The sequence below is a fragment of the Hyperolius riggenbachi genome, chromosome 7 (assembly GCF_040937935.1).
Source record: "Hyperolius riggenbachi isolate aHypRig1 chromosome 7, aHypRig1.pri, whole genome shotgun sequence".
NCBI classification, from domain to species: Eukaryota; Metazoa; Chordata; class Amphibia; order Anura; family Hyperoliidae; genus Hyperolius; species Hyperolius riggenbachi.
Window position 1 is genome coordinate 321,272,483 of NC_090652.1, and position 26,147 is coordinate 321,298,629.

Consider the following 26,147-nt stretch of genomic DNA (forward strand, 5'->3'; position numbering starts at 1 on the left):
CTTAAAATAGTAGAAATCTGACATTACCAACAGGTTTTGGACTAGTCCATCTCCTTATGGAGGATTCTCAAAGTTTTGTTTAGTTTTAAAAGCAGTTTGTGACTGGCAGTTGCTCTGTCCATCTTCCAAAAGGCGTGTGCAGTGAGCAGAGAGGCTGGTCAGCATAATTGTACAAATACTTTGAGAATCCCCCATGAAGAGATGGACTAGTTCAAAACTTGTTGGTTGTCAGATTACTAAGTGACAGCAAGACAGGAGAAAAGTAATGTATTGCTCATTTTACTCTGGCAGAAATGTACTTTGATCCTAGAAAAAGGAACAGCAGAGAAAAAAAATGCAGCAGACCATATAGTAGTATTGACCTCAGATCAAATAGGCCAAACAATGTGAAAGGGGAGTGTAGAATAGGAAATGCACAGGATCAAGTGGTTTCCTCACTAGTAGAAGTTACAACTAAGCTATCCCTCTTATAACCCTCTTCTGAAGTATGTGCACTACACTCCTCAGGTAGCGTTTCTTCTTCTGTAGTGTTCTTCTCCATTGTGATTATTACAGAGGTGCCCAAAGAATAAAATATCACCAAATTCATAAAATGGGGGGTACTGGAAGACTTACCTCCCCAATGATGACAAATTGCACTCCTTCACATTAAAAATAATTTATTCTTACTCCACAATACACCTTGCAATGCGTTTCACGGGTCTATAGCCCGCTTCCTCAGGCAACACAAAATTAGGAGCAACAAGATTTGTCAAAAAGCGGGTTTAGTGCCTCTGTCTTTTTGACAAGTATCGATGCTCCTAATTTTATGTTGCCTGAGAAAGTGGGCTATAGACCTGTGAAACGCGTTGCAAGGTGTATTGTGGATTAAGAATAAATTTTTTTTTTTTAATGTGAACGAGTGCAATTTTTCAACATTGGGGAGGTAAGTCTTCCAGTACCCCCCATTTTATGAATTTGGAGATATTTTATCCATTGGGCGCCTCAGTAATCAAAATACAGCTCAGGAGAACACACACAATTCAGCAGCCGCTCATACACAGATTATACAGCTCAGGAGAGCAGAGACAATTCAGCAGCCGCTCATACACAGATTATACAGCTCGGGAGGACACAATTCAGCAGCCGCTCATACACAGATTATACAGATCAGGAGAGCAGAGAGAATTCAGCAGCCGCTCATACACAGATTATACAGCCCAGGAGAGCAGAGACACAATTCAGCAGCCGCTCATACACAGATTATACAGCTCAGGAGGACACAATTCAGCAGCCGCTCATACACAGATTATACAGCCCAGGAGGGCAGAGACAATTCAGCAGCCGCTCATACACAGATTATACAGCTCAGGAGAACAGAGACAATTCAGCAGCCGGTCATACACAGATTATACAGCTCAGGAGAGCAGAGACAATTCAGCAGCCGCTCATACAGATTATACAGCTCAGGAGAGCAGAGACAATTCAGCAGCCGCTCATACACAGATTATACAGCTCAGGAGAGCAGAGACAATTCAGCAGCCGCTCATACACAGATTATACAGCCCAGGAGAGCAGAGACAATTCAGCAGCTGGTCATACACATATTATACAGCCCAGGAGAGCAGAGACAATTATGTTCAAGCTCCTCTTCAGCCTCAGCATCTAAAATCTCTTCCTCACTAGATTAAGCAATACTATCTTTTAGGTCTAACGCTTCTTCCACAGCTAGTAGAATACATGGTGAATGAAGTTCAGTTCTGCACAGCCATATCCGTATAACCCTGTAGCCAGAAAATGGTCCCGAGGCTTCACCAGGGCAAATACACCCGAGGTAAGCAATGTTTTTTCCCAGATTGGTTTCCTCCATTTTGTGTCAGTTTCATTTTAAGAATTTGATTATTCTGGAAATAGTTGCTGATTAAAGGATTTACTTGAAAGAAAATAGAAAAGCAATAAAGGAGAGAATTGGCTCTTGGGTGCATGAAAAAAATGTATATAAGCTTTATTACAAAATATTGATAAAAACATATATAGACTAAACAGTGAATCACAAAACCCCCCAGAAAATACTATAATACCAATACTACCCCAAACTGGGCATAACACTTCTACTGGAACTATAAGGGGCTGCAGTCCCCAGAGGTTCTCTTATCAGATGATTAGAGGCAGTTCAATGCTATAGCTGAACAGCAAAGCCATGCGATATGCATGGAGTACTGTGCTTGCAGAAGAGTAAGCATATAGCTAGTGAACCTGTAATGATCATAAAATGGCAACTGATGGTCTCAGGTAGAACATGAAGCAAAGATCTCTAATCATGCATTTGTAGGCCACTTCTTGGACTGGTGATAGATACACCCACAATATAAAGTCATTGTTTCTGGTGAGAGAGGGCGTGAGCTTCCCTTCTGATGAGGTTTTGTTCTGCAAGTCTTTTGTTCTTAGGAAATAAGGTTGTATCATTTTCAGCAAATTCTCGGAAAGCTTTAGCCCAAGTGTTTTTCCATCTTGTGTTGCGTCTCTCTCTAGCCCTTGTAATTGGCTTTGCATACTCCATTGTAAAGGTCTTTGCAGTTCCAAGCCGGGTTCCTTGGCAGACAGTCATATAAAGCCCACAACTCTTGTAAGTTGTTTTGGATTGTGTACCCGTGAGAAGGACTCGATTTTTTGCAAAAATAGCAGCACAGGCTTGTGCCGTTTTGGAGGTTAGATTTTTTTATTTTATGAGCCTAATCCAAAATAAAATCCCATATAAAACTTTGCGCCATTATAGGAAGCCACTTGCTGCCAGTTATTTAGTATCATTCTGTATGTAGATATAATTATGCCACCTTCTTTCTGTATTTTCTCTAGGTCTTTAGTTAGTCTTCTCTCAGCCCCACGGAAAATTTTGTACTGCGTGTCTGGAGTCCACTTTTCAATCTCCTTCTCCCAATTGCTAACTAGTGTTGTTGGCATAATCAAAGGCACTGTTTTGATTTGTTTTGAATCAATCATACCAGAGAGAAAGGAAATTACTTGGATGGATTTGCCAAGCCCCATATCGGCCAAAATCCCTCCTTTTCTTCCCATCTCGGCACAAACTGTATAAAGAGGACACACCTTTTTGGTATTCATACAATTCATTAAACAACGTTCAACGTTAAGCATTCAGCATTAAACAATCCGGTTGTTCAGCATTTGACAGCTGTAAGGCTTTAAGGGGTGAAATTTGACCTTTGAGATTCTCAGTGGGGTGTATTGAGTTGGCTCTTTGAAAATATTTGATAGCTTGCGAGATGTTGCCACTCTTAGCCTCTTCCTTGGCTTTCCCCACATAACTGAAAAAACAAACAAATACAATTACTATAGGCATACAAGGCAAGCTTCATGATACATCATTAAACCAGATCAGCAAATAGTACAATTCCATAGAAATGCCTTGTACACGTTAGATGGGAGCTGCCTCTACTGAGAATGAACATGTGTACAGCAGGCACCGATCCCCTCTGAGTCAGCAAGAGATCAGATTGGCAAATTGCACGCTGAGGGCATTGTTGCCCTACTCCCCCTGCCAACTGTCGTCATTGTACCTCCTCCTCATCAGCAGAACACTGTTAGCGTAGACTAGAGAAGTGTCTGTACAGCATTGGGCCCCAAACTATTGCTCAAGCTCTGGTGCTTACAAGGGTTAAAGTGGACTCAAATTAAAAATACAAGATTTCAGAAATAAAATCTATTTTCTAAATTATAATATATAGCAGCCTTTTTTCAGCTGCATGATGACAAATATAAAATATTTTACATTTATTGGAGGAACCCCTCCCCTTCCTTTCAAATTGCCAGGAAAAAAATCTGGCAAACTGGTGGAGTAGATGGTGTCCGGCAATGGAGGAATTGCTAATGGCTGCCACCTGTATAACCCTAGTTATGAAAAGAGAAGGGTGAAAAGCATGCACTGAAATGATCATAGGTTTGAAGGAGTGTTTATTTATCTTTGAATGTGTCAGAGTGGTGCAACTAAATATTTTTAATTAAAAAAAAAAAAATGTTTGGTTTGGGTCCGCTTTAAGGGAGAGGTTGCAAGTCTACTTTTAGTTAAAGCATGCCCAGTAGAACATGTACAAGCACTTCCCTGTCGAGACACTAACATGGCCAGTAGCAGTCAGATGGTCCTGGGCCATAAAACTCATGTCCAACCTTCCCACAAAGTACAGTTGCTCCTGATGCCCTGCTCTAACCTCAACTACTTTACCACTGAAAAGGTGTTTCCCCTAATGGACCAAAGCAATTGTAAAATTCCAGTGTGCCTGCTATTCATTTGCCAATAACTTTCACTAATTATCACCTCTAAATGATCTCTACTTATCTTCACTACAAATTGGGCTCTTTGGGTGGTGCTTCTTGCTCAGAATTATTGTTTGCCTTTTAACAGCAATTATAGTTTTAAAGTAAAACAAAAAAGTGAATAGATAAAACCCCACACATTTTCCCATTTCTCCCAATTACAACTAGAGATGGCCCGAACGGCTCGCCGATGAACTTCCATGGTTCGCGATTGCGGCGAACCGGGAACTTTTCTGGAAGTTTGGTTCACCCGCATAGTGCACCATTAGGGTCAACTTTGACCCTCTAAACAGTCAGCAGGCACATTGTAGCCAATCAGGCTACACTCCCTCCTGGAGCCACTCCCACCCTTATAAAAGGCGGTGCGCCAGCCATTATACTCACTTGTGTGCCTGCAGTAAATAGAGAAGGGACAGCTGCTGCAGACAGAGCAGACTCATAGGGAAAGATTAGTTAGGCTCCTTACTGATTCTTATTGGGAAAAAAAAAAAAAAAATATAGCACCCCACAACATCTCTTTGGAGAGCCAATCTATTTTTTTCCTGTGTGTCCCACTGACACTTGTGTTGCATAGACAGACTTGATAATTCATACTGTGTGTCAGGCAGCTGCACATTGTAATACCCAGTACTGCATATTCCAACCTACCTGTTCACAGTGCACCCACCTACGTGAGCGCACGCAGTGTCACTGTGCCTGTCTGTGTGTGACAGGTGCACATTGTAATACCCATCACTGCATATACCTACCTGTTGTGTTCAGTGCATCCACCTACGTGAGTGCACGCAGTGCGATATACCACTCCGTGCATACCTGTTGGACTGCACATTGTATTAGTCAAGTCAGTGCATACCTTTCACTTCATTCTCTCCCCCCCCCCCCCCCCAATATAGACAACGGACAAAAACAGGCAGAGGTAGACCCAGAGGAAGGCCACCCGGCAGGTCTGTGCGAGGTCGGGTTGATGTGATTTTGTGCGGCCCTCGACCAAAGTACAGTGCTCAGAAGAAGGCACGTCCTATCAACTCCCAAGATTGTCAGGACATGGTTGACTAACAGAGCACTTCATCTTCCACAGCCACCAGCACTACTACAAGCACCACATCCACTAGCATTTGACACTTCGCAGAAGTTATTTGGTGGGGAATTAACCAATTCACAGCCATTGTTACAACCAGATGAAGGAGCTAAGCAATTTACACCACCTCATATGTCTGAGTTAGGCAGCGACACTATGGACGTAACATGTGAAGATGATGAAGTACCTGCTGTCGGTGCAGTTTGAGGCAAGCAAAGCTGGGCAGGATTATTGTGATGAGGACGATACGGATCCCAAGCATGTTCTCAATAGAGGAGATGAACAGGGGACAGTTCAGAGGGGGAGTCAGAGAGGAGTAGGAGACTAGTTGCTGAAAGCTTGTCAGAAACAGCTGGTGTCAGTATCCGGCGCCATGTATCGCCACCTATGGACAGCCAGCCAACATGCCCTTCAACGTCAGCTGCTGATGCCACCATAGTGCCATCACCCCAGGGGGGCTCAGCGGTTTGGAATTTTCTTCATGCGTCTGCAGCAGATCGGAGCAATGCCATCTGTTGTCTCTGCCTCCAAAAAAAAGGCCAACACTCACGTAGGGAAAAGTGCCTTACGAAGGCACATGGAGAAAAAGGCACAAACTGCAATGGGAGGAGCACCTGAGCAGAAGCCACACAAAAGAAGAGCCACCCTCTTCCTCCAAGTGCAGCATCTTAAGCCACCCTCCTCCACTCTGCCCTTGAGCGGTTCCTGCTCCTCTGCCCACAGCAGCCAGGTGTCCGTGATGGAAATCTTTGAGTGGAAGGAGCCAAATTTCTGCCAGTCACCCCCTTGTCCAGCGTCTGACAGCTGGCGTGGCAGAACTGTTAGCTCGCCAGCTGTTACCATACCAGCTGGTGGACTCTGAGGCCTTCCGTAAATTTGTGGCCATTGGGACACTGCAGTGGAAGATGCCAGGCCGCAATTATTTCTCTAAAAAGGTGATACCCAAACTGTACCATGAAGTGGCAAGTGGTGTCATCCCTGGCACACAGCATTGGGACAAGGGTCCACCTGACCATGGATGCCTGGTCTGCCAAGCATGGTCAGGGCCGCTACATTACTTACACAGCCCATTGGGTCAACCTGGTGACCGATGGCAAGCAGGGAGTACATTGCTGTGCAGCGGACCAACTTGTGGCACCTCCACGGCTTGCAGACAGGCCTCCTGCTACATCCTCTTTGCTGTCATACTCCTCCTCCTTGGCTGAGTGGCAGTTCAACTCTACTTGTGCTGTGATCTCCTCTCCAGCTACACAGTCCCAGCTTCCCAGGGCCTATACTGCATGCCAGGTATGATGGTGTCACGCCATGTTAGACAGGTCTTACCTCAAAGCGGAGAGTCCCACTGGAGCAGCTCTCCTGGCTGCTCTTAACAGGTGGATCAGTGGCTGACCCAGCACCAGCTGGAGATCGGCAACGTGGTGTGTGACAACGGCAGCAATCTCATTTCAGCTTTGAATTTGGGAAAGCTGACACATGTACCCTGCATGGCACATGTGCTCAATCTAGTCATTCAAAGATTTGTGTCAAAGTATCCAGGCTTAGAGGAAGGCCTGAAACAGGCCAGGAAGTTGTGTGGGTATTTCAGGCGGTCTTACACGGCCATGGCATGCTTTGGGGACATTCAGTGGGGAATCAACTTGCTGGTGAGACGCTTGATATTGGATAGCCCGACTCCCTGGAATTCGACCCTGGTCATGTTCTCTCGCCTGCTGGAACAGGAGAAAGCCATCACCCAGTACCTCTACAATTACAGTAGAAGGACACAATCTGGGGACATGGGGATGTTGTGGCCCAACCACTGGACACTGATGCGAAATGCATGCAGGCTCATGCAGCCGTTTGAGAAGGTAACCAACCTGCTAAGTTGCAGTGAAGGCACCATTAACGACTTGAGCCCGTACACTTACTTCCTGGAGCGTGCCGTGCATAGAGTGGTGGATCAAGCTGTGGAGGAGCATCAACAGTAACAGGAGGAAGAGTTGTGGGATCAATCAGCAGAACCAGATGTTTCCTCAACACCTGCGGCAGCACAGAGGGGGAAGGAGGAAGAAGAGTCAGATGAGGACTTTTTTTGTATAAAAGAGGAGGCAACGGAAGAACTGCAGCAGGTGTCATGCAGGGACCCCTGTATAAAAAAAGCTCAAGGGGAATGACCTGTACTGGGTGGCAACGCTATTAGACCCTCGGTATAAGCACTGTGGCAGAGATGTTTCCAAATCACTAGAAGACAGAAAGGATGCAGCAAGCTGGCAACTATGCTTTACAGTGCATTTAAGGGTGCTGTCACAGCACAACGGAATACAGGTGCCACTGCCAGTAATCTTCCTCCCCCCCTATGTCCACGCAGGCAAGGACAGGACGCTCTAGCGATCTCATGGTGATGTCGGACATGCGGACATTCTTTAGTCCAACGTCTCGCCTTAGCCCTTCCGGATCCACCCTCCACCAATGCCTCGACCGGCAGGTAGCCGACTACCTGACCTTAAGTGTGAATGGAGACACTGAGCAGCGATGAACCCCTGGACTACTGGGTGCGCAGGCTTGACCTGTGGCCAGAGCTGTCACAATTTGCCATCCAACTTCTGTCTTGCCCTGCCTCAAGCACCCTGTAAGAAAGGACCTTTAGCGGAGGCATTGTCACTAAGATAAGTCGCCTAAGTGTTCAGTACCTCACCTTTAGCAAAATGAATGAGGCATGGATCCCAGAGGGCTACTGCCTGCCCGAAGACTAAGTCAGTCCCCCACACACAGCAGCTCTGCCTGCACACCGTGTGACTGCCTGCCCCAAGACTAAGTTGTCCCCACACAGCATCTCTGCCTGCAGGCCGCTTGACTGCCTTCTCTGCCACCACCAACTGGGTCCAGGACTCCAAGTGGATTCCTGAATTTTTAAGGCCGCTACCAAACACATTTTTTCTGCTGTACGTCTGCCTAATTTTTCTGGCTGCACTGCAACAGCAAAACAAAAAGCACGTGCATGTGTCAATTCCCTTTCGTGATCGTTACCTTGCCGCGGTGAAGGGGCTTGCGTATCACAATGAAGCAATGACCGCCTGCTATATGAAAGTGTTGGGGGCACACCCAAGATAAGGTCGCTGCTTCATTGTGGACAGACCAAATTCGATCAGCTGGATAGTCACTACTGTTCTATCATTGCGCTACCTCAACCCAGCGACCATATGGGCTTGAAAACGCTATCGCCTGCACTCTCGCCAATGTGTGCACCAGTCCAGCACAGCCGTCACTACCCAAACAGCTGTTTGCGGTGCGTTACACAGAGTTTGGTCTGTCAGTGTGAAGCAGTACAATAATTACACTGCCTGATTGACGGACACGTTGTTTGAAAGCACTTTATGCCTCCAATTTAGCATGCAATGCGATTTCTACCCTTACAACGCTGCTGTGCGTCAAATCCAGATTTTTCCCTGAGACTTTTGGCGTGTATCCCACTCCGCCATGCCCCCCTCCAGGTGTTAGACCCCTTGAAAAATCTTTTCCACCACTTTTCTGGCCAGAATTAATGTTTGAAGTTTTGAAAGTTTGCCTGCCCATTGAAGTCTATGGCGGTTCACAAACTTTCAGACGCTCGCAAACCTAAAATTGGAGGTTCGAGCCATCTCTACAGCACAGAAGCCAAACCTGCATGGTAGAGAATGAAGAGATCAGCTGCTGTATTTCTGTCACTTCACATTCCCTTTAACCCCTTCCCGACCACCTAAGGCATTGGGAAGGTGGCAGCACTAAAACCACCTAATGCCGAAAGGCATCAACTCCTGGGCCGGGTTTTATAGGAGATTGCCACATCCCCGCTTGAGTGACAGAGCTCCGCTATCAGTCTACTTACATTGTACAGCGCTGCGATCTACTGCAGCACTGTACTGGGGACAGCTGTGTCATAGGCTAATGCCTATGAGAGAGGATTGCCCTGATTGGCTGTCGGGGGGGAGGGAGGGGAGTGATAATCCAGAAATCTAAAATACAAATAAAAAGAATGAAGTTCTGTTGGTGGGCATAAAGGAGCGCATTCACTTGTGTGCCAAGTGATACAGCTCTGCAGCAAGCCTATAAAGCTGCAGAGCATTAAATTGTAAAAATAGCCTGGTTACTAGTGGGTTGCAAGCCTATGGTCCTGAACTGGTTAAAGTAACACAAGCTGTAGTGATACCCTGTAACAGAGGAGGAGCAATTTATGTTTGAACCTATGGTTTTCAAGTGTCAAACACCAGATTGTAAGTGCGCTGGCGGCTGTGACAGCATCAAACCTACACGGTTAGTCACCTAAAGCAGCCAAACAAGGTTCCCACTCACTGCATGTTGTGCAACTCCTTTAAAGGAAACCTATAATGACAGACAGTGTCACTTACCTGGGGCATCTGCCATCCCCCACAGCTCCCCTGTGCCATCTCTGAAGGATCCTTCAGTCCCTGCCAAGTTATCACAAGTGGATAGCCACTGTGCATGTGTGGTCCTGACCGTGACTGTCCTCATTTGCACTCCTGTTGGTGGGAGAGTCCTGAGCAGGGGCAGTATGTGAAAGCCTCATACTGCAGCAGATGCTCTCAGCAAGGGGGAAGGGGGGGGGGACACACAAACGAGGACATGCGCAGCCAGGGCCGCATAGGTGCAGTGGCCATCAATGTGCGAGAAACTTAGCCACAGCAGGGGGCCAGAGGCTGGTTTAGAGATGGCACAGGGAGGCTGACAGAAAGATGCCCCAGGTAGTAAGAAACTTGTCATTACAGGTATCCTTTAAAGCAATAGCAAAGACAATGGTACAATTTCCTTATTGACCCAAATCAGATACTTGCTGGCTAACAGTTCAATAATCAAATGTATGGGCAGATGGCAAGTTCAGCAAAGCAGGATGATTAGTAGCTCAGTGGGTTAGGCAGCACAGTCATATGCATAGTCCCACCAACACTGCAGTTGTACCAGCCACAGAACTCCTCTCAGAGGCTCCTCCCCCCCCCCCCCCCCAGAGTTTCACCATTTGTTACTTAGAATACAAGGTGCAGTCTACACATGCTTAAAGCGGATGCAAACCAAACTTTTTTGTATTCAATATATTTAGTTGCACCACTGACATACAAAGATAACCACTCCTTCAAACCTATGAGCATTTCAGTGCATGCTTTTCACCCTCTTTTCATAACTAGGGTTATACAGGTGGCAGCCATTACTTCTGAGCTTAGGAGGTTTTAGATCATGGGTGTGTTTGTCATCAGCTACCCTCCCTCACAGGGGCAGAGTCTATGTGAAATCTCACACAAGCTGAGATCACCTCCCCTCTGACATCAGTAGCAGCCTGTGTTTTGTTTGTTTTTATCTCCTCCACCAGTCTGCTGGATTGTGTCCTGGCTAGGGTTGCAACGGTATGAAAATTCACGGTATGATAACAGTCAAAAAAAATACCGCGGCATGACGGTATACGATATTACACAATTATTCTCATTGCAATCACCCTTATAAAAAGCACCACATCAGCATCCTGCATATTTCCCCTGCTTCACTCAGCTAGTACAGGCTCAGGTACAGCTGCATACATCTCTGCTGCCTGAGCTTGCATGATCTGTGGCTGAAAATCTTCAGCTATCTGCAGTGCAACAGGTTATCTTTAAAAATGAGCTTATCTGCCGTGGTGGCAGTCAGGTTACAGGTGACACGCAGAGAGATCAAATTACAACATGTGCTTTCTTAGTTGGTGTACTTTCAAAATTAGCTTATCTGAGGTGGCAGTCAGCGGACACAGGGGAGAGATTAAATTACAATGTGTGCTGTGCTTTGTCACAGATGACAGGGCATTAGACAGGCTCTAAAACTCTTTAAAGAGAACCCGAGGCGCCATTTTTAAATCTTAAGACAGAGGCATGTCCTGTGCACAGTAACCTGCCTCTGTGTCATTGTGCTGCAGCTGCTTGCCCCTCCGGGAGGAAGCTAGCGGCGGGGGGAGCCTGTTGATGGATTGAAAAGCCGCAGGTAAATAGAAGGCTAGCGACAAGCAGATTGTCGTTAGCCTGGTGGTATTTTGCTGGAGGGATAGCAGAGCGCGGTTGGGGGGGGGGGGAGGGAATCGGCTGCAGCACAATGACACAGACATACAGGACAAGTCTCTGTGTCCTATTAAGATTTGAAAATGCCACCTCGGGTTCTCTTTAAATACATGCAGGGTCAGGGTGCAGAAATCTGTTCTCCTTCCGTCAGTCAGGTCACAAATGACACAGGAGAGATCAAATTATGTTCTGCTGTGCTCAGTCAGATGAGAGGGCAGGTTAAGTACATACAGGGTGCAGTTCTAGGGTGTGTGTAGATGATCACCTGTCATGTGGGAGGTTTCGGTAAACTGGGTATGGGAGAAGATTGCACTGAGATTGCACTGAGTGCTGCTGGATGGGAATGTAGTGCCACTGAAAGCTATAAGGTGGGGAGGGAGATCTCCCCCTGGGTGCTGTCGATGTGGGTAAGGGGTTCTTACTAGATGTCTCACACTGTGTGATGCTAGTGGACTGGGGGTAAACACTGGCTGCTGCTAATGGACAAGGGAGCCTCTTCCTTTTGGGTGATATGGGGAGGGGGTCTCACACTGTGTGATGCTGATGGGGAGGTTATGGTGGACAGGGGAATCTCAGACTATGGTAGGAGAGAAAAAAAAAAAAATCTATCTATATACCTAGAGAGAGACCCAGGACTCTCCCCTCACAAGCACACATATAGAACAATATATAAGAATAAAGAGAGCTAAGTGCTTTCACTGGCTCTCACCAGACCACATTATGTCTGCAGTTTACACTGCAGCTGACTCCACAGACAGTATTCCATCCCTCTCCATGACCTGTATGCGACCCTCCACTATGCTATAAATCACAGCTCACCACACTGCTCAGTCCCACTGTCAGCTCCCCTTAGGACTCCAGCACATGTATCTTCACTGTGCTATCAATCAAAGCTCACCACACTGCTCCGTCCCGCTGTCAGCTCCATGTACGACTCCAGCACGTGTTTCTTCACTGTGCGATCAATCACAGTAGTGATGGGAATTCCGGCTCTTCTCGGAGAATCGGCTCTTCTGAATCGGCTCCCATTAAAGAGCCGGCTCTTACGGCTCTCAATCGGCTCTTTATTAAATATCACTAGACACCACTCAGAATCGGCGTAAAAGCCCCGCCCCCGTCTCCATGACAACTCCAGACTGCTTCTCTGACTGGGCAATCCCTCCTGCTACTGCTCTGCCCCATACACTCGTACAAGCTGCAAGAGGAGGACTACATCTCCCAGCATGCCTCAGCGCCCTTTATTACACAGCAAATCAGAGCTGTGTGAGGCGGCTGAGGCATCGGCTCTTTCAAAACCGAGAACCAGCTCTTGTCGTTCGCAGCAAAGAGCCGGCTCGTTCGCGAACGACCCATCACTAAATCACAGCCCGTCGCACTGCTCCGTCCCCGGTCCCCGCTTCAAGCTGCATGCCATGTAAACTAATTAACATTCCTGCTCAGCTGGTCAGTGATTGTGCACAGTCTCTGCATATCACGTCTCTACACAGCTCAGACAGCCATGAGCCTCTGCACTGTCTGCAGTTGCTGGCAAGCGCTATGGTCACGCCTCTTACCATGCGCTGAGCCAATGAGTGCACGAACTTGCTGCCGGGAAGTGCGATATCTCGTGTGCAGAGACAGCCGGGCACTTGTCGGCGAACGAAGAGCGCAGCGGAAGTGGAAAAAAACGGTATTTCGTGAATGTGCATGGTACGATTACCATGCACATTCAAACCGTGATATACCGTCATACCGGTATATCGCGGCAACCCTAGTCCTGGCAATATGAAAGGAAGGAAGGGAGGGGTTACTCCAATAAAATATTTTAGATTTGTCATCATGCAGCTGAAAAAGGCTGCCATTATAATTTAGAAAATAGATTTTATTTCTGAAATCCTATATTTTTAATTTGGGTCCACTTTAAGAGAGGGAACCCAAGGTGGGGTACATAGAGGCTGCCATATGTATTTTGTTGTAAACAATGCCAGTTGCCTGCCTGTTATTCTGGCATACAAAGTGCGAGTCAAAACCACTCACCCATTATCCTTGGTCAGGTGATGCTGGAAGCAGCCAATATGCATGGTGTGGCTTCACAAAGCTATGCCAGCAACAGACCTGCATTCTGCGTCGCCTATAGTGCTAAGCCAATGACGGATGAGACCATTCCCTTCCAAGAAACTATAAAAAAAAGAAAAAAGGGCCCCTGGGAGATATTTACCTAAGGAGTGGGAGCCTCTAGCTCTGATTAAGGCTTCATCCCATGGTAGTCTTGCTCGGCCCCTCCAGAGCTACAGCCAATAATCTGTCAGGCTGTGGCACAGTAGCGCCTGCAATATTTGCTTTCCCCCACTCCAGTGCAGTAGCGGTGCTCGGCATGGAAATAACTGAACCCAACTTGTTCCTGCGCATTAGAGCAGATCCTACTGGGATTGGCCATTTCCACCTGAGCCCAAGCCAAGAAGAGTTACTGCACCAGTGCTGGAGCCACGAAGGGAAATATTACTTGGCCACCGTGGGAAGCCTCAATTGAATCTAGAGGCTTCCCCCTCCCGACGCAAGTAACCCCCCCCCCCCCCCCGGGCCCTTTTTTTCAATACAGGTTTTCTTTAAAGTTTCACTGCAGAAGGGAGAGTGCTCCTGAATCAGGATGTGTCCCTCACTGGGCCTGTGAGTGTTGCAGGCTCACCAGTCACACCAACACCTCTCCCTGTGTCTTTATGAATTCCTACAGTGAGCACTTGTATCCCTTGACACCACCACATGTAGTAACAGTGTTATCACAGGATACTGACACTCGATGGTAACAATTTAAGAAAGAAGCCAGACACAGGAGAAGGCAAGCCAGCGTGACAGGTGAGTGTGCAACCGTGACCATGGGCCCAGGGGGTACACATACTCTTGGGGTGGGACAGGGAGAAGCTGCGGAGACCCACCAGGAGGGTTGCCACGAAAGCAAACGCCATTTCCACTACACAACCTATGGAGGCCTTTCAACCAAAGTATTTCCAGCATGCCACACCAATGGTTTCTGTGGAAGTCGATATCTGTGAAATGCGGTGTTTATGATCAAATTGGCAGGGTATTGAAGTTGAAAATCATGGGCACCCTGTTTATACCAAAAAAGGGCCAGGGGTCATGTCATTTTAAGTCAATGGGCTCTATTCACAATAAGCAGTTCGGTAAAAGCATTTGGGACGGTAAAATACATCATGCGGTATTTTACACTTTTCCAAATTCACAAAAAAAAGTTTCCACCCATGAGGCAGAAGTTTGGTAATTTACCGAACAAACATGCCTCAATTCATTAAGCCCTGGTCGGTATGTGTCAGTGAGTGAGTGTGTGAGTGGTTTTCCAGACTGCAGCCTGCAGATCCCGACTGTGGGTTTGACCAGCTCGAGAGGGGACGCTGCCTTAGTCGAGCTAACACAAGGCTGTAACCCCGCAAAACACTTCTCACTGCCACCACTAGCTGCTGCTAGACACTTCAACAATTCCCACTCTGCTGTCGAGTGGCCTGCATGCAGTGTGGCGCTTTTGTACTTGGGTCAGCTTTTGCGCTTTAGGCCAAATACGGGAACGCCACACACACACACACACGACAATCACAGTAGCAAGGCACAATCAGGCACTGAACTTTTAATGCAAATTACACTGCAGTCTCTTTCTCTAGGCTATGAGCTTTGGCTTAGTACAGCAGAAGTCAAGCTTATTAAATAAATATTTAATATTCCAAAAAGTGGAACAGCGCAGAATATATATAAAAATTACAAAGATAAAAGTTACAAAGATACACAAGAGAGAGTTTACATAACAACGGGGATAAACTTTACCAATACGAGGTCTAACTTGGTCGTGGGAGGGCACGAATTTCCGATTTGATCGGGATCATCTCTAGCTATGCGCTACCTCCAAGAGAAGATCTGTGACTGTCCCAGGCCGACTTATATAGTCCGCTTTGTAGCCGGGGGTACAGGTCCAGATACATCATAACACAGCCTGTCATCCCTTTAGATGTGCTGGAGCCACAAGGGGGAGCTCTTCTGTATGCTACAATACAAATATGCACATCTAAAGGGATGCCTGCACAATTGTCAGCTTCTTCTGCTTTGATACTTTTGGCCAATAAATGACATGCGGAAATCTTTGTGAATTGACATTTCCTGAGGTGATTACTGCACAAGTCTGTAATTGAGATCACTAGTCAGGAAAATGTGATTTTCTGTGCGGAGCCAAGTTTAGTGATTTGTAACTTGGGAAGGTGATCGGTAAAATCAGCAATACCGGATGTGGTAATGCTTTGTGAATAGAGCCCAATATAATGAAGAACTAATGGTTTCCAGCAAGACCCACAAAGCAGCCAAAATTTAAAGTTCAACTGAAAACATTTCAGAACAAAAAAACAAAGACCTGCAAGCCATGGATCATCAATGGCATTCGTTTAACAGTCCTTGCACTAGTCAAATCAGAGGCAGCATACTGCACCTCAAATATATAGACACGCACCATCATGTCATCAGTTCATTATCACATACAAGTTTTGCCCACCATGTAAAGAGTGGAGTAAAAGGTGCCCGCAGATCAGACGATTTAAGAGCAAATTGACCGAGAGATCTCTTTCTGATCAGAGGGAGATCTGTTGGATGCTCGTACATCACAGGCCGATTCCTAATTAATTTCAACAGGATATCTCTTGAGATTTGGCATTGACCCCACATCCACCTCTGTCCCCTTAAAGGGGTTCTGTGGGGAGGGGTTGAAAAGTAAACTGACACTTACCTGGGGCTTCTACCAGTCTCTGCAGCTGTCATGTCCCGCACCATCCTCCAACGATCCGCTGTTCCTGTAATTCAGCATCTAATCCAGCTGCGGCTGTGCTCGCTCCCGCACGCATTATTGGGAGTATACGGTGCAGTACAAGAATACTATGTACTGTGCAGTACGCTCCCAATGACATGCACAGGAGCGAGCACCATTTGTCTTACACGACTATCAGACTAGGACTGGCGCTAAGGTTTGTAGGAGGATGGCGCCGGACATGACAGCTGCAGGGGCGCGGTAGAAGCCCAAGGTATGTGTACATTTTCAACCCCCCACAGAACCCCTTCAATGTAAAAGGCACCCCCTTATATGCTTCACCATATTCACTGTGTGTATACACACACACACACACACACACACACACACACACACACACACACACACACACACACACACCCCCAGTGTCATGATGCACTGTTACTGTGTGCAGGGCTGCAGGCACATGTCTCTCCCGGGTGGCAACAAAACTAGCGTGCTTGCCTCAACAAGTGGGAGCCTCCCCTCAGGTTTCTGATTGGGCTGGTGAGGCTGGAGACAGGGGCGGAGCAACAGAAGAGTCCTCCAGTAGAGATGGGATGTCCAGATCTTTTCAATGATTCGGATGATTCGAATCAGATCATTGAAAAGATCTGGATCTTTGATCCAAATCTCGAATCATTTTACTAGGGAAGCATTCATGGGTGAAATGACTAGCAGGACAGGACTTTCCCTGCAGTGGACAGAGAAGGGCAGGGAGTGGACAGAGAAGGGAGAGCAGAAATGTTTTTTGCACAAATTGCCCACATGATAGATAGATATAATATTTCACCTATATGTTCATCTGTATACTTTAAATTATAGATAGCACTACACGTGTCAGCATGGCTTACATGTAGCTGCTGCTGTATTGCATGCCATCAGAGAGCACTACAAGTGTCAGCATGGCTTACATGTAGTTGCTGATGTATCACAAGCCATCAGAGAGCACTACAAGTGTCAGCATGGTTCACTTGTAGCTGCTGTATTGCAAGCCATCAGATAGCACTACAAGTGTCAGCATGGCTTGCATGTAGCTGCTGCTGTATTGCCATTGCCCTGTCATTCTAGCCCAGCACGCTGTCTGCAAAGTTACTGAGCTGTGCTGAGCCAAAACATTCCCATGTGTTCACTATGCACAACTATGGAACAGACAGCCTAAAATGATCAGCACATTATAGCCAGTACGTGTGCTCTACACATATCTGGCAGTGGCACCCATGTCACCTCTCATCTACCTGTCCCTGCAAGGCTGGCTCCACTCCAAAAGAGCGATCCATCTCTGCTCTGCTTCCAGGACCCCGCTGCCCTGAGGGGAGGGGGGGGGGGGCAGCGGGGTCCTGGAAACAGATTGTCAGCAGATTTCCCTACAACATGCAACCAGATTGGGTATCATTCATGAAGGTGTTGTCGGTAATGAGACTCAGTGCGGAAAAACACTGCTGCCGGTATTTATACTTCTGTGTGGGCATTCATAGAAAAGGATACAATTGCGATAGGAGTGCGGAGATTTCCCGAACTAGGCTGGCGGTAGGCTTGCGGAAACAGGAGAAGCTGCGGAGTTGATAAATTTCTCCGTGTTCCGCTCTACTGCAGCTGCCTGGGAGGTCTGTGTCTCCATTAGCTTAACATTGTTATCGCCACATGAGAGGGCGGTATTCCCCGTCCTCATACCGCTTGCGGTAATCTTTATGAATTGACAGTTTGTTACATTTTTTATGATAATCACCACACGACGCAGTGATTTATCGCTCTGCTCGGAAATGTCAGCTTTGCATGCGGAAAGAGCCTTTATGAATGGAGACTTTGCTAAGAGGTCGGTAAAGTGAGCTGTTTTCAGCATTTCCGCATGCCATTGTCGGCAGATTTCCCAACAATATGCAACCAGATTATTGGCAGATTTCCACACATTGGGCTCTATTCTCAAAGACTTCCCGCATGCGGTAAAGTACATGCGGGAAGTTTGCACCCAAAATACCGTCAAGTTGGAATTCTCAAAATGTTACGCATGTTTTTTCCGCATGCGGAAAAAGTGTGGTAAAAGTGCGGGATTCATGTGGAAAGATTTCCGCAAAAGTCGGTATTTTCCGCAATAAAAAAGATCAATTCTCAAAAATGTTCAGGCGCATCATTTCGTCGTTAATTACAGGGCTGTGGAGTCAGAGTCGTGGAGTCGGGCAATTTTGGGTGCCTGGAGTCGGAGTCGGGTAAAAATGCACCGACTCCTAATGAATTTGTAACTAATTAAAATAGAAAATATGATAAAAAGTTCTATTTCTCAGATAATAGTCATTAAAAATAATGTATATATACAGTAATAGCTGTGCTTAGTCCACAAAAATGAAATAAACCAATCAAAATTAGTTACTTGTGCTGCTTCAATAAAGCAGTCCCCGTATTTTTAAGGTCAGATATACATATCTGATTGTGACTGTATATATGATGTGTACACAGGAATCTTATATATACTAAACAACATCTATGCTGTAAGAATAAAGCCTGATGTGTAGCTGTGTCACTAATAGAGATGGTCAATGAGATGGAAATAATTCTGCATCGATGCTGATTTATGCAAATGTATGCACTCCCTTTGCTCATGAAATCAAATAATTTGATATGTTATTAAAATTTGGTTTGGTGACTACAAATTAAAGGGTACCTGAGACAGATGAAAAGTAAAGTTTTATACATACCTGGGGCTTCCTCCAGCCCCCTTCAGGCTAATCAGTCCCTCGCTGTCCTCCACCACCCGGATCTTCTGCTATGAGTCCTGGTAATTCAGCCAGTCAGCGCTGTCCGGCCGCATGCCGCTCCCACAGCCAGGAACATTCTGCACCTGCGCAATAGTGCTGCACAGGTGTAGTATGCTCCTGGCGGCGGAGTGTGTGCATGCGCACTACGCCCGACTGGCTCAAGTACATGGACTCATAGCAGAAGATCCAGGTAGTGGAGGAGGACAACAAGGGACTGATTATCCTGAAGGCGGCTGGAGGAAGCCCCAGGTATGTATAAAACTTTAATTTCATCTGTCTCAGGTTTACTTTGTTACACAGTAGTACTATACTCTACATATGCACTCCCCACAGAGCTGCAGGGAATCCACTGAGAATGCTGTTCACATTGAACACAGAGGTGTTGTCTGTCACCCATAAACCTTGTTCAGATTGTGCATGAAGAATGTGTAATAGAGGAAGAATCTCCTCATTCCCCTGCAGAGTACCTGCACCATCATTCTTACATGTACCCACACTTACATTGCCTAGGGCCTGATAGATGTTCTTTGTTCCGGTTTGTACCTTTTATAAGTACTCTTACCAAGGACTAGTTTTAGTCTAAAGGGAATAAATATAGCAGTCTCCATATCCTTCTCACTTCAGTTGTCTTGTAAAATTCCTAAGCGTTGGCAGTTAAGAGACGAATTTCATGTTACATACTTTTAATCAACAAAATTGTAATATGCAAATTAGAGGAGTCGGAGTCGAGGAGTCGGAGGAATCCTAAACTGAGGAGTCGGAGTCGGTGGATTTTTGGACCGACTCCACAGCCCTGGTTAATTACCTTTTTATCACCTACAAGTAGTAGGTGATATATTCTGCATCCCATTGACTTTAATGAAGTGTGGAGGCTTAAAGGGATACTGTAGGGGAGGGGGGTCGGGGGAAAATGAGCTGAACTTACCCGGGGCTTCTAATGGTCCCCCGCAGACATCCTGTGTTGGCGCAGCCACTCACCGATGCTCCAGCCCCGCCTCCAGTTCACTTCTGGAATTTCTGACTTTAAAGTCAGAAAACCACTGCGCCTGCGTTGCCGTATCCTCGCTCCCGCCGATGTCACCAGGAGTGTATAGCAGAAGCCCAGTATGGTCTGTGTCTGCGCAGTATGCTCCTGGTGCCATCAGCGGGATCGAGGACACGGCAACGCAGGCAGAGTGGTTTTCTGACTTTAAAGTCAGAAATTCCAGAAGTGAACCGGAGGCGTGGCCGGAGCATTGGGGAGTGGCTGCGCCAACACAGGATGTCTGCGGGGGACCATTAGAAGCCCCGGGTAAGTTCAGCTCATTTTCCCCCGACCCCCCTACAGTATCCCTTTAAGGGCTGTGCTTGCTGGACTTTAACTTTTTTTTTTTTAAACACTTTTTCATGCGACCTTTTTACCGCATCATTCCCGCATAAATAATGGCTGTTTCCGCATCTTTTTTTCCCGCATGCGGCAAACATGCGGAAAATAGTGAATGTGGGAAAAATGCGGAGTTTACCGCTGGCGGGAATATAGCGGTAACATTTTGCGGAAAATTTGGCTCTTTGAGAATAGAGCCCAATATGCAACCAGATTGTCGGCAGATTTCCACACAATATGCAACCAGATTGTCGGCAGATTTCCACACAATATGCAACCAGATTGTCGGCAGATTTCCACACAATATGCAACCAGATTGTCGGCAGATTTCCACACAATAGGCAACCAGATTGGCGGCAGATTTCCACACAATATGCAACCAGATTAGCGGCAGATTTCCACACAAAATGCAGTATATGTAGTTAGGTATATAGTGGGCTAACATTTACCTGGAGGGAGGGTGGTTGGGCAGGCTGGTACACCATTTGCAGTGCAGGCACTGCACTGGGTGGGCAGTTAGGTAGCCAGGCTGGGCAGTTAGGTAGCCGGGGTGGGAGGCTGGGCAGTTAGGTAGCCGAGTAGTTAGTGGGGTAGGGTCCCGACTCCCATCGCCCCTGCCTCACCTGGGGTCCCCCCTCCTTCCATCAGCGGCGAGAGAGCGGCATATACAGGAAGCTCAGGCGGGGTAATCAGCCGCTAGAGGTTCAGCTGCCTCCGGGCTACGGTGTCTCCTCTCTGAATTGCTGCTCGCAATAAACCAGGAAGTGGTGCGAGCAGGAATATAGAGAGGAGACAGCGTAGCCCGGAGGCAGCTGGACCTATAGCGGCTGATTACCCCACCGGAGCTTCTTGTATATGCCGCACCTCCCGCCGCTGATGGAAGGAGGGGGGCCCCTAGGCAGTGCAGTTTCCAGGCTAAAATGCACCCAGGGCGAGGGTGTAAAAATTGCCCCCCCCCCCCCCCGAAGCAAGGTATGGGTGCCCGCAGTATAGGTTAGCCAGGTCTAGTTGCACTCAGTATTGATTCCCCCAGTATAGGTAGCCCAGAATAGGTACCCCAGTATAGGTAGCCAGCTATAGGTCCCCCCAGTATAGGTGAGCCACTATAGTTGCCTCCGGTATAGGTTAGCCAGGTAGGTGCCTCCGGTATAGGTAGCCAGTATAGTTGCCCCCAGTATAGGTTAGGTAGGCAGGTGCCCCTGGTATAAGTTAGCTAGGTGGGTGCCTCTAATATAGGTAGCCAGAATAGTTGCCCCTAGCATAGGTTAGAAAGGTAGATGCCCCCAGTATAGGTAGGTGCCTCCAATATAGGTAGCCAGTATAGTTGTCACCTGTATAGGTTAGATTAGGTAGCTGCCCCCTCAGTATAGGTTAGATTAGGTAGCTGCCCCCTCAGTATAGGTTAGATTAGGTAGCTGCCCCCTCAGTATAGGTTAGATTAGGTAGCTGCCCCCTCAGTATAGGTTAGATTAGGTAGCTGCCCCCCCCCCCCCCAGTATAGGTTAGATTAGGTAGCTGCCCCCCCCCCCCCCCAGTATAGGTTAGATTAGGTAGCTGCCCCCTCAGTATAGGTTAGATTAGGTAGCTGCCCCCTCAGTATAGGTTAGATTAGGTAGCTGCCCCCTCAGTATAGGTTAGATTAGGTAGCTGCCCCCCCCCAGTATAGGTTAGATTAGGTAGCTGCCCCCCCAGTATAGGTTAGATTAGGTAGCTGCCCCCCCCCCCCAGTATAGGTTAGATTAGGTAGCTGCCCCCCCCCCCCCCAGTATAGGTTAGATTAGGTAGCTGCCCCCTCAGTATAGGTTAGATTAGGTAGCTGCCCCCTCAGTATAGGTTAGATTAGGTAGCTGCCCCCTCAGTATAGGTTAGATTAGGTAGCTGCCCCCTCAGTATAGGTTAGATTAGGTAGCTGCCCCCCCCCCCCCCCCAGTATAGGTTAGATTAGGTAGCTGCCCCCCCAGTATAGGTTAGATTAGGTAGCTGCCCCCCCCAGTATAGGTTAGATTAGGTAGCTGCCCCCCCAGTATAGGTTAGATTAGGTAGCTGCCCCCCCCAGTATAGGTTAGATTAGGTAGCTGCCCCCCCCCCCGTATAGGTTAGATTAGGTAGCTGCCCCCCCCCCCCCGTATAGGTTAGATTAGGTAGCTGCCCCCCCCCCAGTATAGGTTAGATTAGGTAGCTGCCCCCCCCCCAGTATAGGTTAGATTAGGTAGCTGCCCCGCCCCCCCAGTATAGGTTAGATTAGGTAGCTGCCCCCCCCCCCCAGTATAGGTTAGATTAGGTAGCTGCCCCCCCCCCCCCAGTATAGGTTAGATTAGGTAGCTGCCCCCCCCCAGTATAGGTTAGATTAGGTAGCTGCCCCCCCCCCCAGTATAGGTTAGATTAGGTAGCTGCCCCCCCCCAGTATAGGTTAGATTAGGTAGCTGCCCCCCCCCCCCAGTATAGGTTAGATTAGGTAGCTGCCCCCCCCCCCCCCAGTATAGGTTAGATTAGGTAGCTGCCCCCCCCCCAGTATAGGTTAGATTAGGTAGCTGCCCCCCCCCAGTATAGGTTAGATTAGGTAGCTGCCCCCTCAGTATAGGTTAGGTAGCTGCCCCCCCCCCCCCCCAGTATAGGTTAGATTAGGTAGCTGCCCCCTCAGTATAGGTTAGATTAGGTAGCTGCCCCCTCAGTATAGGTTAGATTAGGTAGCTGCCCCCTCAGTATAGGTTAGATTAGGTAGCTGCCCCCTCAGTATAGGTTAGATTAGGTAGCTGCCCCCTCAGTATAGGTTAGATTAGGTAGCTGCCCCCTCAGTATAGGTTAGATTAGGTAGCTGCCCCCCCCCCCCAGTATAGGTTAGATTAGGTAGCTGCCCCCCCCCAGTATAGGTTAGATTAGGTAGCTGCCCCCCCCCAGTATAGGTTAGATTAGGTAGCTGCCCCCCCAGTATAGGTTAGATTAGGTAGCTGCCCCCCCAGTATAGGTTAGATTAGGCAGCTGCCCCCCCCCAGTATAGGTTAGATTAGGCAGCTGCCCCCCCCCAGTATAGGTTAGATTAGGTAGCTGCCCCCCCCCCCAGTATAGGTTAGATTAGGTAGCTGCCCCCCCCAGTATAGGTTAGATTAGGTAGCTGCCCCCCCCCCAGTATAGGTTAGATTAGGTAGCTGCCCCCTCAGTATAGGTTAGATTAGGTAGCTGCCCCCTCAGTATAGGTTAGATTAGGTAGCTGCCCCCTCAGTATAGGTTAGATTAGGTAGCTGCCCCCTCAGTATAGGTTAGATTAGGTAGCTGCCCCCTCAGTATAGGTTAGATTAGGTAGCTGCCCCCTCAGTATAGGTTAGATTAGGTAGCTGCCCCCTCAGTATAGGTTAGATTAGGTAGCTGCCCCCTCAGTATAGGTTAGATTAGGTAGCTGCCCCCTCAGTATAGGTTAGATTAGGTAGCTGCCCCCTCAGTATAGGTTAGATTAGGTAGCTGCCCCCTCAGTATAGGTTAGATTAGGTAGCTGCCCCCTCAGTATAGGTTAGATTAGGTAGCTGCCCCCTCAGTATAGGTTAGATTAGGTAGCTGCCCCCTCAGTATAGGTTAGATTAGGTAGCTGCCCCCTCAGTATAGGTTAGATTAGGTAGCTGCCCCCTCAGTATAGGTTAGATTAGGTAGCTGCCCCCTCAGTATAGGTTAGATTAGGTAGCTGCCCCCTCAGTATAGGTTAGATTAGGTAGCTGCCCCCCCCCCAGTATAGGTTAGATTAGGTAGCTGCCCCCCCCCCCCCAGTATAGGTTAGATTAGGTAGCTGCCCCCCCCCCCCCAGTATAGGTTAGATTAGGTAGCTGCCCCCCCCCCAGTATAGGTTAGATTAGGTAGCTGCCCCCCCCAGTATAGGTTAGATTAGGTAGCTGCCCCCCCCCCAGTATAGGTTATATTAGGTAGCTGCCCCCCCCCCCCAGTATAGGTTAGATTAGGTAGCTGCCCCCCCCAGTATAGGTTAGATTAGGTAGCTGCCCCCCCCCCCCCCAGTATAAGTTAGATTAGGTAGCTGCCCCCCCCCCAGTATAGGTTAGATTAGATAGCTGCCCCCCCCAGTATAGGTTAGATTAGGTAGCTGCCCCCCCCCAGTATAGGTTAGATTAGGTAGCTGCCCCCCCCCCCCAGTATAGGTTAGATTAGGTAGCTGCCCCCCCCCCCCCCCCCCCCAGTATAGGTTAGATTAGGTAGCTGCCCCCCCCCCCAGTATAGGTTAGATTAGGTAGCTGCCCCCCCCCCCCAGTATAGGTTAGATTTGGTAGCTGCCCCCCCCCCCAAGGATAGGTTAGATTAGGTAGCTGCCCCCCCCCCAGGATAGGTTAGATTGGTAGCTGCCCCCCCCGAGGATAGGTTAGATTGGTAGCTGCCCCCCCCGAGGATAGGTTAGATTGGTAGCTGCCCCCCCCGAGGATAGGTTAGATAGGTAGCTGCCCCCCCCGAGGATAGGTTAGATAGGTAGCTGCCCCCCGAGGATAGGTTACCCCCCGAGGATAGGTTAGATAGGTAGCTGCCCCCCCCCCCCGAGGATAGGTTAGATAGGTAGCTGCCCCCCCCCCCCCCGAGGATAGGTTAGATAGGTAGCTGCCCCCCCCCCCCCGAGGATAGGTTAGATAGGTAGCTGCCCCCCCCCCGAGGATAGGTTAGATAGGTAGCTGCCCCCCCCCCCGAGGATAGGTTAGATAGGTAGCTGCCCCCCCCCCCCCGAGGATAGGTTAGATAGGTAGCTGCCCCCCCCCCCCCCCCCCCGAGGATAGGTTAGATAGGTAGCTGCCCCCCCCCCCCGAGGATAGGTTAGATAGGTAGCTGCCCCCCCCAAGAATAGGTTAGATAGGTAGCTGCCCCCCCCCCCCAAGGATAGGTAACTGCCCCCCAAGGATAGGTTAGCTGCCCCCTGAGGATAGGTTAGATTAGGTAGGTGCCCCCTGAGGATAGGTTAGGTTAGGTAGGTGCCCCCTCAGTATAGGTGAGATTAGGTAGCTGCCCCCCACTATAGGTTAGATAGGTAGGTACCCCCCAGGATAGGTTAGGTAGGACACACACACACACACACGTCAGGCTGCCCTCCCCGGCTGCGGCTCCCCCTCCAAACAGCGCCCGCAATATCTGACATTACACGCACCGGCTGCACTAGGGACGTTACCACCAGCCCGCGTACATCACACATGCCCGCCCAGTCACTCACCGCTTGTAGCGAGTCACCAGCCCCGCTCTGCAGTGCGGACTCCTCTCCTCTGCGCACATGCCATATAGTGTTTCCTTCTGTTCTGCACCCGCCTTTTATTCTAATCGCCTCCCACAATGCATCGCGCTGGCCCAGTGCTATACACACGCCTGGCCAGTAGAGGGAGCTGGGGGCATTCTCCATGGACAGAGCAGAGCAGACAGCAAGGTTCAGCAGCCCGGAAGTACTGTATACAAACCATGTGATACGTCATCACCCACAGCTGCAGAGCTAGGAAGGCTGCTTGGTGTGAGTAGATGCTGCTGTGTAGCCTGTAATAGCTCAGAGCACAGATCTCTGTGTAAGTGCTGCATCTGGAGCTCTGCACCTGTCTAGTGATCAGTCTGGGGAGTGACCCTGATCAGCTACATTGCTGGTGACATGCTACTGCTGCATGCCCGTTATGTCTGTTCCTCTTTTGCCCTCCGGTCCCCATGTCACCTGGTCCGGGTGTCCTGTCAGATACTCACCAATCAGCTGAAGATGAAGAGGAGTCCCGCGGCGAGATGCAGCTTCACAGGACTTTCTTCAGCCAGCGCCGCTCGGCCAATCAGA

The 26,147-nt window shown here is 48.4% G+C and overlaps 1 protein-coding gene and 1 long non-coding RNA gene across 11 annotated transcripts in view; one reads left to right on the plus strand and one right to left on the minus strand.

Moving 5' to 3' along the window:
* Positions 1–26,147, plus strand: part of LOC137525263 (7-methylguanosine phosphate-specific 5'-nucleotidase A-like) — a 606,367-nt gene that overhangs the window by 296,035 nt on the left and 284,185 nt on the right. The window lies entirely within an intron of this gene.
* LOC137525266 (uncharacterized) lies at positions 1,960–26,135 on the minus strand. Of its 2 annotated transcripts, none has more exons than XR_011022904.1 (2): positions 26,063–26,135; positions 1,960–3,302 (listed from the first exon to the last, which is right to left on the minus strand). It is a non-coding gene; the product is annotated as an uncharacterized lncRNA (long non-coding RNA). The 2 variants fall into 2 exon arrangements; XR_011022903.1 differs by lacking the exon at positions 26,063–26,135 and adding an exon at positions 25,554–25,639.